We start from the raw sequence: 18,927 nt of genomic DNA, 5'->3' as shown, positions 1-18,927 counted from the left end.
GCCTCCACTCATGTATAATCACTCACACACACACACATACACACATAATTAAAAGGTAAAAATAAAAATCTGCCATATACGTGGCTAAAATAGGAATTAAAAACATGAGTACCACCACTAGCCCTTACACAAATGAAAATTAAATCACAAATTGAAACTGTGTACCAAGGGCCAGAGCTATGGCTCAGAGTTCAATTCCTCAGAACCCATGTAAGAAAATGTGTGGCTTCACGCATCCATAACCCCAGGGTCGTGGGGTTACTGGGGAGATGAGAGAACCACTGGGGTTTGCTGGCTACCAGCCTGTCTCCAGGTTAGACAGATAGAAGTCAAAGAAGAGACAGAGCAGGACACTTGGCATTCTCTTCTGGCCTCTGCATGCACACACAGGTACCCTGACCTGCAAACGTGCATGCACACATACCATACACCCATGTAAAAATGAGCAAATACGTTTTAAAAGAAATCTACATACCCGCTAGAGTGGCTGTGGTCAGTAGTTGTTGAAAAGTCTGTAAAGAAACTAGAACCTTCACACCGTGCCACTGGGACTACAAACTTGGAGCATAATTTCACAATTTCTTAAAAAGTTGTGCTTCCGGCAGATGACTCAGCAGTTCCTTTCGTAGGGATTACACAAGAAAAATTTTAAATGCAGATCTACTCAATGACTTACATGAATGATAATGAAAGTATTCTTCAAGGTATCCAATAACTAGAGATAATTTTCACTAACTGATGAATGGATGAACAGACTATGGTATAGCCACACAATTTTGAATACAGTTTAAGAGCAAAAGAGGAATAAAACAAGGTAAATGGCCATGTGTACAAGTCTCAAAATCATTAACCCAAGTGAAAAATGCTACAGGCAAGAGACCACATATTGTATGATTCACTATATGTCATATCAGTAGAAAAGGCAGTTGTGGATCAATGGTAGACCACGTGACTAGCATTCAGAGAATCCTAGGTTTGACCTTTAGTCCAGGGGGTGGAAACAGGGGTGGCCTGAGGTAGGAACAGAGATCACGCAATCATGCAAAAACATTCTGGGGATCTACAGAAATGTCCTCAAGCTAGACGGTGATAATGGTACAGAACTATAAATCGAACTAAGACCACTGAATTGATTGCACCCTTACAATGGATAGGCCATATGTTGTGGCATAATAAGCCAGGCCTCCATAAACTTTAAGGAACAAAACTGAAGAGAAGACAAAAACGATCTGGGAGAGATGGCTGGAAAGTTTCCATCCCAAAGGCAAAAGGAAAAATGACAATGGAAAAGATGGAAGAAAGCTTGTGCCAAATAAGACAAAGTGGAAAGGTCTGGCAGATGGGCATTCACACATCCAGAAGGAGAGGAGGGAGATGGAACTAGACAAAGTACTGTTTGTGGAGATAATTGCCAAGAACAGTCCACAACTGACTCAAGAAGCTTTCCATGATTTCCCCAAGCAGGAGAAAGAAGGCAATGTGCTCAGAATATTCCAACAGAATGCTGCCAGCCAAAACCCAAGAAAAAGAGTGTGCACAGAGGAGAAAGGTATATGCCTTCAGTGGTCCAACAATAAATTGACAGCTGGCTTCCCTATCAAAAAGAAAGGAGGGAAAAGGAGGAGGACGGAAGGAGGAGGAGTGGAGGATAAGGCAAAGAAATGATGACCAATGACAACTAAGGACAAGGAGGTTACATCTTTAAAACAATAAAAGAAATTGACAGCCCAGAGTTTTACATGCAGTAAAAACATGACTCAAAAATTAAGAACTCAACATAAAGAAATTTTCAAAAAATAAAATCAGAAATACTATGCAAGTGAGTTCTTCCACTGGTGAGAAGATGATCCCATGGGGAAGCACATACTCACATGCATGAATAAAGAGAAGTTACAAATAGAAATAAACTTTAGCTGCAGCAATGACCCACCCGGTGATCCCAACCATCTCTGGAGCTGGTATCAGTGACAGACACGGAGCAGAAGAAGGTTGGGAGTCCTGTGGGACTTCCGTGCTGTGGGAGCACAGCAGCAGCAAAGGTTAAAACGCTAATCTAGAGGGAACAAGGAGAAGAACAGGTGCCAGGATCAGCCCCTTACACAACAGGCAAAATAATACAATAACGAGACAGGCAGCTAATAAGTGAACATGGAACAACCTGAATGACGCCTGACTAATCAAAAAGTACAAGGAGAAAGGGGGAGCAAAGGCAGAAGGGATGGTTAGAAATCAAATGGATGAAAACTAAAACCCAAACATACTATTGGTTGCTGTCAACATAAATGGACCATCGGGTGCTCTGAAGATTGTCCGAAGAGATAGATAAACAATCTGCTGCTTATAAAAGAAACAATAGTCAAAGAAGTCAAAAAACAGAAAGCTGCCATTCCAGGCAAACACTGAGCAAAAGGAGGCAAGTGTGCACTGATGAAACAGAGACTTTTGAGTCAAGAACCATTAGAAAACAGGCATTTCATGACAGGAATCCAACATACAAGAAATGATTATATGTGTATATAACTAAATATGTATTAAATATGTATATATCTAATAACAGAGTCTTGACTAGGTATGAAAAATGATGGGATAAAGAAAAGAAATAGACACATTCATTATCAAAGAAATTGCAAGTGAGAGATTTAGCTTAACTTCCTCAAAACTCAAAGAATAATCAAACCAAAGATGTTTGGTTATATCAGGACCCAACAAATAGATCCTTAGAAAACCCTCAAAAAATAAAACTGAAAATTAAGCAGCTAATGAGCAAATAGCCTCTAGGACAAAAAGAAATGTAGAATGGCCATTTTAAAACATACTGAGCAGAAAAAGGTAAAGACATGACATGAACACACAAATGATTCTTCACGATCCAGGCTCCGAAAGAAAGCTCAGAGCTCTGCATGGAGGGAAAAGGAAAGAGACCAGGTACACAGCATGCTTGCAGAGCTAGAAACGATAATGAGCCAGACACAGAAATTAACAAATAAGAAAACAACCACACAAAGGGAGATATCAGACAAGAGAAATGGTAAAAATAGGCTCAGTGAGAAGATAACAAATGTGATAGGCTCTCACGCTAGACTGAACAAGGGCAAAGAGGCACAGACCGTCAATGCCAGGGATGAAAGGCACCTCGTGCTTCTCTGCTAAGCTTGAGATGGTCTTGTTAGCAACTTGTATGCAGGGATTTGAAGATGTAATCAAGTGGCAAACTCCCTTCAAAGGAGAAATCAGCCACACAATTAAGGAAACACAGAATGTACATCCAGATACATCACTCCCCGGGGAGATTTAAACTTCTTTTACCAAGAAAACTCTAGAACAAATGGCCTCGATATTGATCTATTTTATACATTTCAGGGAGAGCTAAGACAAAACTTTCCAAGAGAACTGGACCAAAAAAAAAAAAAAAAAAAACATACATCCCAGGTAATTGTATAAAAAGCTGCACATCCCCGAACCAGTCATGAGGTGGGGTGGGATAGCATAAAAGGCCAATCCCTCCCCCAACAAACAAAACACATAAATGATAGCAGCCCAGTTGGACTGATGACAGAGTGAATCCTTGCCTCCTTTGCTCCCACTGTGGTTGACACGTGGACAAATGGAGGAGAAACAGTGTGATGACGGCAATGCATGCAGGAAAGCGTTTGCTGAAACTCAGCCCCTGCTCACCATCAGAGTACTGATCAAATTAGAAACAAGAGTATTTAATTAAATAAAAATAATACTTATACACAGTGGTTATACACAGTGGCACACCTAAAACACTCCGCTTTCCCTTGAAATAAAGAAACAAACAAAGGGTGTAAGCATTGGATAAGAACAAAATAAAACACTAGATTCGCTGTGCAAGATGATACACATACCAAAAAAGCAAGTGATTCTGGAACCATCAATATTGAGCCGTGAGTTAACAAAAATTCCTAGGTTCAAGGCAAACTGACAAAAGGCTTTTATGTTTACACACACAAGCAGAACAATTAGAAAGCAAAACTTTTACAGGTGTGATTCAGAGAAAAAGGATCAATGTCATGAAAAATGTGCACTAATGCTTCGAGAACTTAAGAGAAATCAAAAGAAATCAAATGGCTTCACTGGAAGAAGACTCAGTAATGCAAAGATCATCAACACTCCCAAACAGAACACACATTCAGAGCAATGTCAATCAAAACTTCAGCTGGTGAGTGTGTGTATGTGCGTGTGTGTGTGCATGTGTGTAAAGTAACATGGCGATTCTAAATGCCATACATTAGAAATAGGTTAAAAGGAAACCAAAAAGAAAAAAAAATGAGTATTCTAGCTGATAATGGTTATACAAGCAGTTTTATTAGCAACATAAACCAAAAAGACAGAATATAGAGAGAAGAAAGAAGTCCAATAAATCTATGAGAAGAAAGCTATTGCAATTTGGTGGGGAAAGAATGCTTTCAAAAAGTAATCCTAAATCAACAGGTATTTATATATGTAAACACCACCATCACCCTAACTCACCTTCACACCACGCACATAAAATCAATTCCAAGTGATTATGGATCTATGAAAAAGTCAAATTCTAAAACTTCTTGATAGCCCAGGAGAATATCTTTGAAAGCTTGAGGCAATCAAAAAGTGCTCAAGATATGGCCCTAAAGGAAAGATTCATAATTGGAACTCACAAAAGTAAACACTTATGTACATCAAAATAACTACAAGATTAAAAAGCCAGTGTATAGGAGAAAACATTTGTAAACACGTATCTCCAAAGGATTTCCAACTGGAAAATATGAAGAACTTCATAAAACTTATTCAAAAGAATAGAAAAGCTGTTAAAGAAAAAAAAAACTTTTTTAATGAACAACCAAAATCTTAACTAGCATTCCATAGAAGAGGTTGTCAAATACATGACAACTGTTCAGCACCAAGGCTAAATTGTACCTGTGACCTATGACCTTTCCTCTACTAGCAGATGCTCAACCTGTAGCATACACATCTAAGTGTAGGAATGTCCACAGGCCATGTGTGGTGCTGCGTGCCTTTCAGCCCAGAACTTGATAGGCTGAGACAAAAGGATCATGAGTACAAAGCCACACTGGGCTCCAAAATGGAACCCTGTCTCACATGTATGTGTATTGTGTGTGTGTGTGTATACATATATATGTATACATATGAGATATAGATACTCATGATAGCACTATTTACATTGAAAAGCTAGAACCTCCAAATGTGCATCATAGATTCTGAAAAAGGTGATATGCAAATATGAAACACTATACAGAGATGATTCTATTTGTAAAAGCTCTAAAATAAGCAAGACTATTCTATAGCTCTGGGATCAACGCTATTGGCAATATTTTTTAAGATTTTTATTTTATGTGTATGAGTTTTTTCCCCTGCATGTAAGTATGATCACCACATGTGTGCCCAGTGTCCAAGGAGGTCAGAAGGGGATACCCAGTGCTTTTGAACTGGAGTTACAGGTGGTTATGAGTCACCCTGTGGAAGCTGAGATCCAACCCAGGTCCTCTACAAAGCCTGAAAGTGCTCTGCACTGATTTGAGCCATGTCTCCAATCCCAGGGACTGGTAATCTTTTAGGACAGATGATTTTTGAAAAAGGCAAAGGAAGTGATTATAGGTATTTCAGTATTTGGGTTGTGAAGAATAGTAACATAGGAGTTCGTTGTGTGGAAATACACTTCTCTGTGTGCACGTTGATCTCTAATAATGAAATTTCGCTAAAAACAAATGCCTTCCTAACTATGTCCCGGTACAACACATGTGACGCCCAACAGGCTCAAAATGTCATGACTTTGATGAGGTTTTTCTAAAACTCGAACCTGAGCTTTTACTTCCCGTCTCAAATATCTTAAGATCTTCCCGGCTTGACCCTGGCCTCTCACCAGCCACGTTGGTTACCACTCTTTAATCCCCTCCCTAACTCTACCCCTCTTGCCACTTTCTCTACACTAACTCAAAACAGTTCCCTTCCTACCTCTCCTGCCACTTTCCCAACCACGCGTGTCTCCTCTTCCCTAGCTTACCCTTCACTCAGCACAGATGCCAAGCATCCCAAATCTTTAAAATGCCTCTGGACTGTCTTCCACAACCATCATACCCCCACAGAGCCCCATCCTAGTGCAATGTGGACACGCTTGGCCCTAGCTTCTACGACCCTTTAGCTCTGGATGGTGGGGCTGTGTCTGATTTGTTCATTTCTGGGTCATCGGTGCCTGTCACAACTGCACATATGGATAATCAGATTAACTGAATAAATAAAATTAGAAGAATCCCTGGCCACACCCACTTAAGAATTTTCCTCGGCTCTAAGGTGTGGGATTGTCACATGAGCTTCATACGTTTTCTATTTTCTGAGGTCACTTTATCGGGGAGAGAAATCAACCATGACCCAGAGTTAGCCATCAAACCAGTGAAATTTACTACAGACCAAAGAATAATGGAACCTTAGTCCGGGTATCATTCTGAGCTCTAAAACATTTTAAGTATTTTCTAATTATGGCCCAATATGGAAATTAAGAAAAAAAATGGTTAAAGATTTCATGCTCTTCCATCATTCCATAAAGACAGAGAAAGAAAACATTGAATTCGTCTTATTGCCAGATCCTTACCCAAATGGTGTCATTCCTAAGTGTGGTCCATTCCTAATGTCTCATTATGATACATAAGGTTTATCTCAAATGAATAAAAAAAAAAAACCATATATATCTCCTTTTTTTAAATTAAACATGTTAAATCATCTTTTGTTTGTATTCAGTAGGATATGCTGAGTCACTTTGCCACCTATGCATCGTCACCAGTGAGGGATCACAACAATGTCAAGTTTCAGTGAGTTCCCGTAATTCTAATTACGACATTATCCTCCTTGAGGATCCGATCCTCTGGTAGATTCCCCCTGAAAATGTCTTCCTCCTACTGATATCTGCCTTGAACTGGCTCTGCTGCCAGAATCACCAAGAGCAGGAAATACTAATCTGAGCATCTGAAGAAAGGCCTGATGACTTGACCTTGAGAGACGTTTTCGCTGGAAAGGGCAACGGCTCAGCCAGCAAAGAGTTTGCCACGCAAGCATGAGAGCCTGAGCCTGGGTCCCCAGCACGCACGTAAGAGGCCAGGCCTGTGGGAACGTCCTTGCAATCTCAGTGCTGGGGACGTGGAGGGAGGGTCTGGAGCTCTCTAGCAAGCCAGCTTTTCCAAACTGGTATGCTCAGGTTCAACGAGAAATCCTGTCCTGAAAAATACGGTGGAAATGGATTGGGGAAGACGCTTGATGTCACACGTGCACACGTGTAGACACATATATACCACAGACAAAAATAGTTAATTAGCAAAATAAAGAGAAATGCTGCCGTGCTGGGACACAGCTCAGACGTAAAAATGCTCAGCTATTATGTGTAAGGCCCTACATTCAATTTCCAGAACCTCAAAGACAAAGAAATGCTTCCTGTCCGCCATAATCATTTCCTCGGCCCTGCTACATATTTCTGTCTTCTATCTGTGATGTTAGGGCAACTCTGAATGGAAAGCTAAGTGCACAGACGCATCCTGCAACTTGTTTACTGCTGTTTCTCCTGGTACTTAGGGAGTCATCCAAGTGCCAGGGCACTGAGTGCTCTTTAGTGCCAGGCTGCGAATCACATACTGAGGATCATGAGCAAACAGACATTGCTTCCACCCTCCCGACACTCACTGACCCATAAAGATATTATCAATTTTTTTAATCACATAAATACAAAACTATAATAGTAACAAATGAAGCACCTCTCGCTTGCACCACTGTGCCTGGCTCTGAAAAGTCTCCCCATTACCACGCTTGCCCTTTCTACTATCCATTCACTACACGGAAAGTTACTGCTGTGTCTCTCTGTCTCCATCTGTGCTTTCTCTTGGTCCTGAAGTCTTTTGAGCAAGGAAAACAACAGTACCAGATTTTAAATTCAAAGAAATTGTGCTGCAAAGAGACTGTAGGTATCCCAGGTAGAACGAGAGGACCAGTTAGAAGACTCCTACACTCAACTACAAGGGAAAGGGCAGTAGGTGGTAGCAGAATGGTAGTGGTAGACAAGAGAATGATAGCACTGATGGCTAAGTCGGCAAACCAGGCTTAGTCAGAGACACTTTTTACTGGTATCCACTGTGGAGGAGCCGAGTAACCTTCCACCCCAACATTATCGTGAATAAAGACCCCTAACAATGTGAACTGACTCAGCGACTTCCAATGATTCTAGTTGACGTGTTATTATTTTGATCATCAGATGTCTCTGAAAATACCCCCTACTTATTAACACGTGGGTTGCAGTGTCTACACTTTCTGAGAAGGAGTAAAGAAAAGAAGAAAGTCCAGGTCGGCTGCAAAGTTAGTCTAAACAACTGAACAAACGAAGCAACCATTCCCTAAACTGGTAGAGAAAAATCAGCACTCTGTTTCCTGTGTGCCTCACCGGAAGTACCAAGAGCAGACAAAGGGCGTGGAGGCAAGGGCAGAGTTCCCCGATAGAAACTATTGGCATATTAAGGTCATGAGGTCAAAGGGGATTATCTAAAAATTGGGGTCAGACCAGAAAGGGGAGGACCCAAACACCAGAGTTGAGTCAAGTGCAGTGTTTTCAAGATCTGAGGACATGCACAGGGGGTGCTGAGGAAGAGGGCAGCAGTGTGGACGGAGAATCAAGACAGACAGGTACCCCAGAGGCCACTGGGCTGCCTTTATTGTTGTTCAGTCAATATTCGCTCTCCTTCCTTGCCCCGTGGTGGACAGAAAATGCCTCCCCACAGTACTTCTGCTAGGCCTGGCTGTGTAGCCAGTAGACATGCTAACGAGTGCAATAAAAGAAGGAACCTCCAATGTGCCTCCGTGGTTTGGCTTTCCTCTTTTACTCCTATAAACTGCCACAGCAAGGACATTCCAGGATGCCTGCAGTCCCTTCATCTTGAGTCCTAGAACCAATACACAGGCAGCAGATCTAACAACACCCACAGCCCGAAATCAATGCCAGATGAGACACAGTCTGGTGCACAGCCACCAACCAAGCTCACCTTTTGGCTGAAATACAGTTGGCCTATCCCAATGAGCCAAACAGTCAATGCAAGCTACTGGGTTCAAAGGAGTTGGTACCACAGCACCAGGACGGAATAGTGAACCCCAACTGAAGGAAATCTTCAATGAAGAAATGGACCAGTTATCAGAAGTTACAGGGAAGGGAGCAGCTGGCAGCACTTCCAGCAGGGCTGGCCATATAAACACCTCACTAGAACAGGTTCAAGAGCAGAAGGAGAAAGACAGGAGGGAGCAGCATCTAAAAGCTTTGTTATGCATGAGAGGAGAGAGATGATACAGACACTGAAGAAATACACAGTGGTCAGGAACGAGTTAAGATAGCCATGTCACAGGTCATAATGTCATAATGTTGAAACTAATGGACACAATTCAGAGTCCGAGAGACAGTGATATGTACAGAGAGACGGTGAGACGGTGAGATGGATGCGCTGACCAGAGCCTGTGAAGTGGTCTGTGGGTGAGACAGTCTATAGAGGATGGGAAGGAGGAGGTGGCCCAGGGCAGAGGAGAGTAAAGGAAGACGCAAAATCTTTATCTAGGACAGCTAGTTTATCTAGGAGCAGACTGGGAAAATGGGACAGGATGACCAACTGTAGCTGACCTCACACAGAAACTTTATTTAGGTCTTCACAATTCCACTCAGTTACATACGATGAGACAACAACGTAAGCTTATTGTACTGTACCCCCCCCCCACAACTAACATAGCTGTTAGAAATAAGAAAAGACTGAAGATAGCTCTTGGGAAAATGATCCAAAGCATGGACTATTTGGCTCTAATGAGATGACTTTAGACTACCTCTGCATCCAATCAGAAATCATGAGAACTACTATAGGACTACAGACGAGAGAAATACAGACCCAACTGAGTGAAAGGTATCTGCAATGGCGGTGCCATAGCCTGAAGCAGGAGAAAGAAATGTGAGGAATAATTGTGAAAACATCTGGGGCTCCATCATTCAACATGGCCACCACTAACTGGGCTCCTGAGTTCCTGGCAGGTGCTATGTGCAACTAAGAAGTTGATTCTGTTTTAATCAACTTTACATTTAGGAACTAGAGTCACGAATATAACGTGACAAATATAACTTTACTCTTTAGGGAGGAGTATATTTAATTTTACCTCCTGAAATACCAATCCAGATGTTCTAGAAATGTAAACTATGCACCAGATTTTAAAACGGAAAAAGAACAGCATTCATTACCTTATTAATCACTCTCTATTGACTACATGTTGAAATTATGATGAATCTTTGGGTACACTGGCTTTAAAACCTATTATAAAAACTACTTTCCAAAATGTGGCTATCAAAATTTACAAGTACATATTGGACAGTGCTGTTCTAAGTCGTAAAAGAAAAAAATATGGTCTGAAAGCATGGCTCTCAGCTACCTGCTGCTATGCTGACTATAACAGACAGGTGGTCCATCAATGTCACAAGAAGAATTATCCATGATGGATGCAGTCCAGACACAACTCCCAACTTTTACATCTGTGACCAATGAGGAGGTACATTCTGAGGGAGAATGGTCACACAGCAGCCTCAGCACAGAGTGGTGTGGAAGCTAAAGCTTACTGTTCACTTCTGTTCACTTCCTTCTTTGTGAGTAAGAGACTTTACAATCTAGAGAGAGTTAGAGAGACACTGAAAGAAACTGGTCCCAGGGTTCGAGGGATGACTCAGTGGTTAAGAGTACTTGCTGTTCTTGCAGAGGACCTGGGTTCAACTGTCAGCACCCACATGATGGCTCACAATCATGTATAACTTCCGTTCCAGAATACCCGGTGCCGCCTCTGACCTCCTCAGACATCAGGCATACATGTGGTGCCTAGACATACATGAAGACAGGATGATCCCACACATAAAAATAAAATAAGTCTTTTATTTAGGAAAGCAAACAGATTTCTATTAATACTTTTTGCTCTATGAATGATTGTCACATTTTTAAGGACAAACCGACAGCTTAGATTCTAATTTAAAATGTGTGATAGATTGTAGACATGTGATTGATTTAGATTGAAATGCTTAAGAGTGTTTCATTAAGTCTAGACAATATTAATTTTGTAAGTGATAGAATATTCAAAAGAACTTGAAGTAGTCTTCAGGAAGCCTTTACTTACTGGAGTCAGAAATTTACCCAACCAATTATCTGACTCTTTAAAATAAAAATTCGGGTATATTAAACTTATATCTGATTGTAAAATAGTTAAGGTTTTGAAATGAAGCTGATAATTTGAAGAAATCAGTCTATGCATTTTTAATCAAAGAGAAGTCAAAGAAAGATTGACTGCAATTTGCTTACATTTACCAGATATATAAGCAAAGCTGAACTTACAGGTCTGAAGAAAACCATTTCTATTGTTTCCCTGTGATGGGTTACCTATTAAGTTTCCTTTCTGTTCATAAAATTACCTTTAATAATAATAATCAGATGCTTTCCAAATGTGAATTCAATTAATCCTTAGAGTAACTACCACGTGATGGTAAGTCTCCCCATTTTGCAAGTTATCTGAGTACATTCATACTGCTAGAACAAATTTCTGCCAAACTGACTGGCTTATATACAAGCAACAGAAATTTTCTTGTCATGATTCTGGAAACTAGAAGCAAGGCATTGGACCTTGCTTTGGAGCTTGACTGTCTGGTGAGAACCTTCTTGCTCGTTCACGGGCGTTACCTTCCCATTGGGTCCACAGATGGGGAGAAAATTAACAAGCCCTCTGAGGACCAATTCTATTCATGAGATTTATACTAATCGCTTCCCAAAGGCCCAATGCCATCCTGGCCTCAGGAATCAGGATTTCAACTTGGGAAGTTGTAGGGAGAACAAGAGTAGTTAGGCCACTGCAATAAGAAATGAAGGCTCATGAAGGAGCTTCCTCAAGATCGCAAAGCCACAAAGATGGCACGGCCAGGATTCAAATCCAAGCCATCTTCGCAGACTGTTCTTGCATATAAAAAGAAAAGTTTTAATAGGCAGTTTAGAGTGTAACCAAGTTTCTGGCTCCTCTTTTTCTCCATAATTATAAAGCTTTCTTGAGAAATTCCAAGAAAACCCCATTGTGTACTGGGACAACCCAGACAGAAACTATTCTTAAGACTTCTAATTTCAACCCTGACCTTCACCATTGTAAAACAAGGAACTTCCTCCATGCAGCCCTGAGCATAAACCTCTGAGCGCCCTTTAGAAGACTGGAGTGCACAGCAGTTTTGGAGTGGTTTTCGCTCATTTTCTTTTTTAATTGTTTAGATCTATTTGTTTTATCTTTTGTTTTGCCTGCATGTGTATCTGTGTACCGCATGCATGCCTGGTGCTTGTGGAAGTCAGAAGAGGGCATCAGGATCCCCTGGAACTGGAGTTACAGACAGTCATGAGCCACCTAAGCTCAGTCCTCCCTAAGAGCAGCCAGTGTTCCCAACCGCTGAGCCATCTCTCCAGCCCCAGTTTTCTTTTCTTTTCTTTTCTTTTACCTTTTCTTTTCTTTTTCTTTTTCCTGTACTATCCCATATAGCCCTTTCCAAAATAATTCCCAATCTAGGACCCAGTATTTAAAAAAACTCTAAAAACATAGTTTATGATAAGTCCTCTCCCTCCTTCTGCTCCCAGACCCCACAGGTCCCCTGTAGCCATTGCAAAAGTGACACCCTTCTCTTGCCTACCTCCTGAGGACTGCATAATTCAAGGTGAGTACGCCTGCCATTCCCAATCTGCGCACTAGGCTGCCCTGAGCGCCAGCTCTTTCAGAGCATAAACATAACTTCATTGCATAACTTCATTGCACCTTCCCCGCAGCAGGAAGACGTTCTCGGGCCGCTAGCAATTAACAACGCTATCACAGTCAGCTTGAGATGGAGAGCGAGCCACACACGCCATGCTTTTCCCATTTACCAACTCCATGTAATGTTGGATAGGCTGTCGGCAGTTTACAGTTAAGGAGACAAGGGTTACAAGTGGAGATCAGAAGAGAGGGCTTGCGTAGTATGCTTAGGAAGGTCCCTGGCACCAAGTTAAGGGCTCAACAATTAAAGCTAAGGTAGTACTTACCATTAAAAATACCTACAAAACTATGGATAATTGCTGCTTTTATAGATACCTGTCCTTTATTTAACCCCACATGTCACACAGCTTAAAGAATAAGGGCCCCTGGATTTGGAACTCTTAATCATTCTTCTTTTGAGAACAAGAGAACATGTGTTATGGGGTGGAGAAGCAGATGGATACAACATGAAGAACATTCAAAAGACAAGTGTAAATTGTGGACGACTCATTTTCTGCTCCCTTTGACTAGAACAACAATTAAAGACTTAATCATAATTGATGCCATAAAACTAAGACAGCTACTGTTTTCTTTCTCTTACCTACTGTATTTTAAGGAACAGGGCTCATAACCCAAGTTGAAAAGTAAACTGTAGTTTTTTATTTCTTACGATATAATTCAAATAACTATAACGTCAACTACTATAATGCCCTTGAAACACATTTCAAACTTCAGGAAACTGAGCTAACATTACAAGGAACCTGAGCCAGCTCCTTCTATCCTTAGAATGATACTGACTTTGGAACCAGATTGAAACATCCATCATACCTTTACTTGATATGGAAAGTATTTGGAGCCTCTAATTAACAAGAGCAGATCTCTGCCGGCCTTATGTTTGGTCCTGGGAACACATAGACGTGGTTCTTGCGCTTAGGCAGTTGACAGTGTTTTTGTCTTTGTTTTTGTTTTAACACTGCCTATAAAGTTCTTAAAGCAAGAAGGCAGAGAGAATTCTGTCAAAAGAGAGAGAGTGAGAAAGAAGTACCACACAGCCCTTAGGACTCAGCTCAGTACGGAACAGGTGATCCAAAGTGAGGCCCCTCAAAAGACAGTGAGAATGACACACATTTCTGTAGCATATTTATGTGAATCCAGCAAAGCCAGCACCAGGGGAAATATATATTCTTAGAATATGAATTCACATAATAAATGAAACATCAAACCCCTTCAGAAGTTTCTCTTTTAATCAATTAATGTATTCTAGATCCTATGAAAAGAATACTAACAGAACCAAGCATGGTGACTTCTGCTAACAGAGACAAGCATGGTGACATATGCCTATAATCCTGGAACTAAGAAGGCTGAGGCAGGAGGAACATGAGTTCGAGGTCAATTTCAGTTTCGTGGTTTCAGCTCGTGACTGGCCTAGCCTGGACTACAGGGTGAGTCTTTCTTTCAAAACCTAACAGAAACAGCTAAGTATGGTGGTGCATGCTTTGAATGCCAGCATTCCGAGGCAGAGGTGGGCAGATGTCTGTGAGTTTGAAGCCAGCGTGGTCTACATAGTCAGTTCTGGGATAGCAAAAGTTACTTAGAAACCCTGTCCCCCAAAAGTTACTTAGAAACCCTGTTCCCCCCAAAAATGAAACAGTAAGTGAATTAAATTTTCAGTCATGGAGTAGAGGGAAAATTTAGCTCACACCTATAATCTCAGTGCTCAAGAGGCTGCGGCAGTTCCCCCTGGGCACTTGTTCTAGGCTACAGTGGACTACACATTTAGCTCCAGGCCAGTTTGGGCTACAAAGTGAGACCCTGTGTCAGTCCCATCATCTTCCCAAAGAAAATAATGCTGGCACACATCATGATACAGCATGAAGAAACGTATCTTGTTCTGTGGCTTCAGGTGTTGTTTCTTCATATGAACGAGATGGGAAAAAAATAAGAAAAGAGATCCAAGAATAATAATTAGTGCCATGATTTCTACACTTTGCATATATTGCCAGACAGAAAATAAAGCTTGATGCCTTGCTTGACATACAGCTCAAAATCTGATAGATTTTTGTTCTCCTTTAAGTCAACATAACAGAGAAAACCCATCTGCATCATCAGTCACAAAATAAGGGCAATGACCAGTGCCCGTGTCCTAAGGTTCATGTGTAGATATAATGAGTTCATACCTGTAACATGCTTAGCATAGTACCAGACACTAGCACTGGTTGATATCAATTGGCTGGCTGAAAGACCGATTGATTAACTGAATGATTAAAAAACTGAATGATTTAAAAAAAAAAAAAAAAAAGCAGATGGAAATCCAAATGACTGCCTTCAAACAGGGGCTTAGAAAATCAATGTATAACCAGAGAAAATGCCAGATAAGATTGCAGAGAAGCCCTTACCCATCGATTTATAATTCAAGCGCTTGAGTAAATATCTGCTCTTCAGTAGAACTATACCTGACATATCACATCGCGATCAGGCAGTGTAAAGCACCGTGTTTGGCTGGAATGACCATAGTTAGCCATTAGGGAAGACAGCTGACGAGCAGTCAATACTCAGAACACAGCCCTTTGAAATGCACCCAGCATTTCAGAAAGGCACATTGTTTACAGACACACTGTGATCTTGAGCTCTCCTAACTGACCAAGTGGATGCCATGGCCTATATGGGAGGGGGGAAAAATGTATTTTCAGGCCTTCATGCATGTTTTTCAATGTTCGAAAGTACACAAAAGCCAAAATGTACATTTTAGTCACAGTGGGAAAGTGGGTCTCAGCCACCAGGACCAGCGGCCCTGGTATGAGAGTGTCTAGCCTTGGAAACCTTAAGTAAACGACCTGTTTTAGTGGTTGGGGCGTCCAGACCATGAAGTATTAAGATATTTAGAGCCTCCATAGCCTTTCCTTGCTGCTCCCTGAACACTGTGCTCTGAGGGCCTGAGTGAGAATGGATGTCCTTTTTGCTCTTTGAACCCTCACCTTCCATTTTTGGTGTTCCACTTTTGACTGATTTTAAGGGAAAAAGCAGGAATGTAGCATAAGATACTTGAGGATGAGGCTGGAGAGATGGCTCAGCGGTTAAGAGCACTGGCTGCTCTTCCAGACCCGGGTTCAGTTCCCAGCACCCACATGGCAGCTCATAACTGTCTGTAACTCCAGTTCTAAGGGATCCAACACCCTCACACAGACATACATGCAGGCAAAACACTAATTTACATAAAATTAACATAAATGCATTTAAAAAAATACTTGCGGATGTGTGATGTGTGTGATAAAAGTACCCCAACAGAAACCCATGGGCTCTTTGTCCACCATAGCACCATTCTCAAGCTGGAGAATGAGGCCTGTGATGTAGGGTTTGTTCTTAATCCACATCATCAGCGCACACTGAGTTTCTAATATTTTTCTGGTTGAACTACAAATTAGCCAAGCCACATTTTACAAAGACGTTCTGAGGGTATAAGTATCTTTTAGAAATCAGTATGGGCTTAAGTGATAACCTTCCCCCTGAAAAACGAAGAGGGCGGCAAAGTAAAACAACACAGGAGTAGGTTGGGGTGACATAGTGAGTGAAAAAAAAAAAAAAAAAACATAAAATCAAAGAAATAATCAGGGCATGTATAAAACAAATCCACTTCAACCAAAGAGTCCCATCTATAAGAAGGAAATACTTGAGCCACACTTGTTCACTGTGTCTGAATCTATACTACGTAAGTGCTACATGTAGCTGGAAGGTAAGAGAAAGCAGTCATTTTCTCTGACTACACTTCTGTCTCACAAAGATAGACATACACATTTTCCACGCAGCACTCAGGGTTTGCGAAGTGGCTTTCTATTATCGTATCTTTACTTGACTCAGCACTAAACTGGAGCATGCCCACAATAGTTTTTTCACCTTTATCAATCATTATTAATAATCCATGCCACCAAACAGCTCTTCTTCCTGCCACCGTGGCCAGCGTCTCTCCACCTGTTCTCAGCATCGTGGTTATGATCAATACCCGCTGGGCACAGCAGGTCAGGAAATGACATATTGTATTTATAGCATTTTGCCTCAAGGTCTCAGGGTCAGCCCTCCAGCCACATATCTAAGCCTAAGTGTGTGGGCAATGAAGTCATTAAAAACCTATCATCCTTCAGCAATGTGATTTTATAAATGCTACAGCACATTGCTCTAGATGCTGAATTACCAAGCACTGATCATGCTATCACAGTGCAGCCAGAAATTGCAAGAGAATGATGACCCAGAAACAGCAAACGGAGGCTCAGTGGCTTTAGGCTGCCAGGAAGGCTTTCTGGTTACAGACAACCGACTTTCAACCGCACAACGATAATGTCAAGTTGTAGTTAAAGGAGATTCCTTGGCTTGCTTTGGCATCTTCGGGCACATTTAAAGGACAGGACTCATCAGGTGGGGCAACCATACCACCAATTACCAGACTGTGTTTTACAACTTAGACCAAAAATGAAGGCCAGTTGTACTTTGCAAAATTCAGACTGTTAAACCAGGATGTGCAGGAAAAATACTAGCACCCTTGGGAACCGTGGAGAGCCATGACCGGTCTTTCACACCTAAGGGCGTGCTTGCATCCCCCAAGTGGCCGATCCAAGTCAAGGCCCAAAGGTACGCTTTGCATTTCCTACTGCAACAGCATGGCTGTCCCTGTGTGACTTTCCCATAGCACCCGGTGATAACTTACTCTCCCGAAAGCCAGTGAGATACGTAAACGTGAGATCAGACTTTTTGTAAGTAAACCAATACAATTAAGCGGTGCGTTCAACCTGCGCATTTTTTTTTCTATTTACTGGCTTTATTTTGGGAAGGAAGAAAAAAATGATGCTGTTTTGAAGATGCTAAACTATTGGATCTTGTGCCTGTGCAAGCTGGCACAGACGCACAAAGAGGGGCCCTTATCTTGCTATATAACATTAAGCAGCCCACTGCTTCAACACTCTAACTAATTGCGAGCCACAACTGCCAAGGCTACAATTCCCGGTGTGGGTTTCATATAGCTACACGTACAGAGTCCTTGTACTTGAACGTTAGGATTGCTGACAAAGAGCTAAATAAAGCTGCACTCCTGGTACCTTAGAAAGAACTCGCATTGTATTTTTAGTACAAACCAAGCAACTACATTCTGTGACTATATAATGCGCCTTCGTTTTTGATAGTATGACTGCCTTTCAGGCTGAAATGAGAAAATGCTGATTTTTCTCCCCTGCTTATCTTCTCAAACCCAATCTACTTCATCTTAATCAGGCTGGTGTTTCATTACCTTCATCAGAGAGTATTTAGCAGAGCGTCTGTGAGACACTCTGCAGGTAAAACTCAGTTTAAAAACAAGCCCAATTGTGGAATAATTTGAGAATTACTGCAACACAAATCCTTTAGTTTCCAACAGTCTTATAATGAAGTGGCATTACCCAAAATTGCTGGCACATAAGAAGAGGCTTAGGAACCCAGCACTCGGCAAGCTAACAGGTGTTGGAATCCCAAAGAAAGAGGAGGAATATTAGGTAATCACTCTGTAGCTATAATACCCAGAATTCTAATCAACTTAACCACAGCTCAAAATGATCCACGTTACCATTTCTTTGACTATAACATCAGCTAACAACAACAACAAAATACAGTTCCTTTCTTTCCATAAAACGTTCTCTAACTAATCTGCTTAGACAAGATTTTTCTAAGTTGGGTTATACAACTTAATCAGGTGGATAGTTTCCCACTTATCAACATAGCATGTCCCCAAGACAAATAACATCAGCACGTGTATAGTTTCTTTAACTGATCACCTGTAACCCTTAAAAAAAAAAAAAAAGTGTTTTCTCACAATAGAAGATATCATTTCTACTACTTCCCTAAAAGTGTTCACTATCACATTTTAAATTCTATTCTTCGTGTCTGCCACAAACTATCGTGAAATGATCTGCTGGCTTGGGGGCACTGAAGAGGAGTGGTACCCACAACTTGAGCAGTTCCCTATGTAGCACCCCAATGCCCTTGGCAACTGCCTCTGAGTCCTTCCCAGCACAGTAAACACTGATGCAAGCACTGCCTGGGTACCTGCCTCCGGGAGGGCTTTGGATGGATGGCTCTCTTGCATAAAAGCGCAAG

The 18,927-nt window shown here is 41.4% G+C and overlaps 1 protein-coding gene across 3 annotated transcripts in view; it reads right to left on the bottom strand.

Moving 5' to 3' along the window:
- Rnf182 (ring finger protein 182) overlaps positions 1-18,927 on the bottom strand; it is a 62,896-nt gene that overhangs the window by 35,509 nt on the left and 8,460 nt on the right. Inside the window, exon 1 of one of the 3 annotated variants that reach the window (XM_060372372.1) lies at positions 10,772-10,858. The exons of the other annotated variants lie outside the window; for them this stretch is intronic. The gene's annotated coding sequence lies outside the window, so the exon portion shown is untranslated. Of the gene's footprint in view, positions 1-10,771; positions 10,859-18,927 lie in introns of those variants that run through there. 3 annotated transcript variants of the gene reach the window in all.

This window comes from Meriones unguiculatus, chromosome 19, assembly GCF_030254825.1.
Source record: "Meriones unguiculatus strain TT.TT164.6M chromosome 19, Bangor_MerUng_6.1, whole genome shotgun sequence".
Lineage (NCBI taxonomy): Eukaryota > Metazoa > Chordata > Mammalia > Rodentia > Muridae > Meriones > Meriones unguiculatus.
This window is presented reverse-complemented; position numbering and strand designations above follow the sequence as displayed.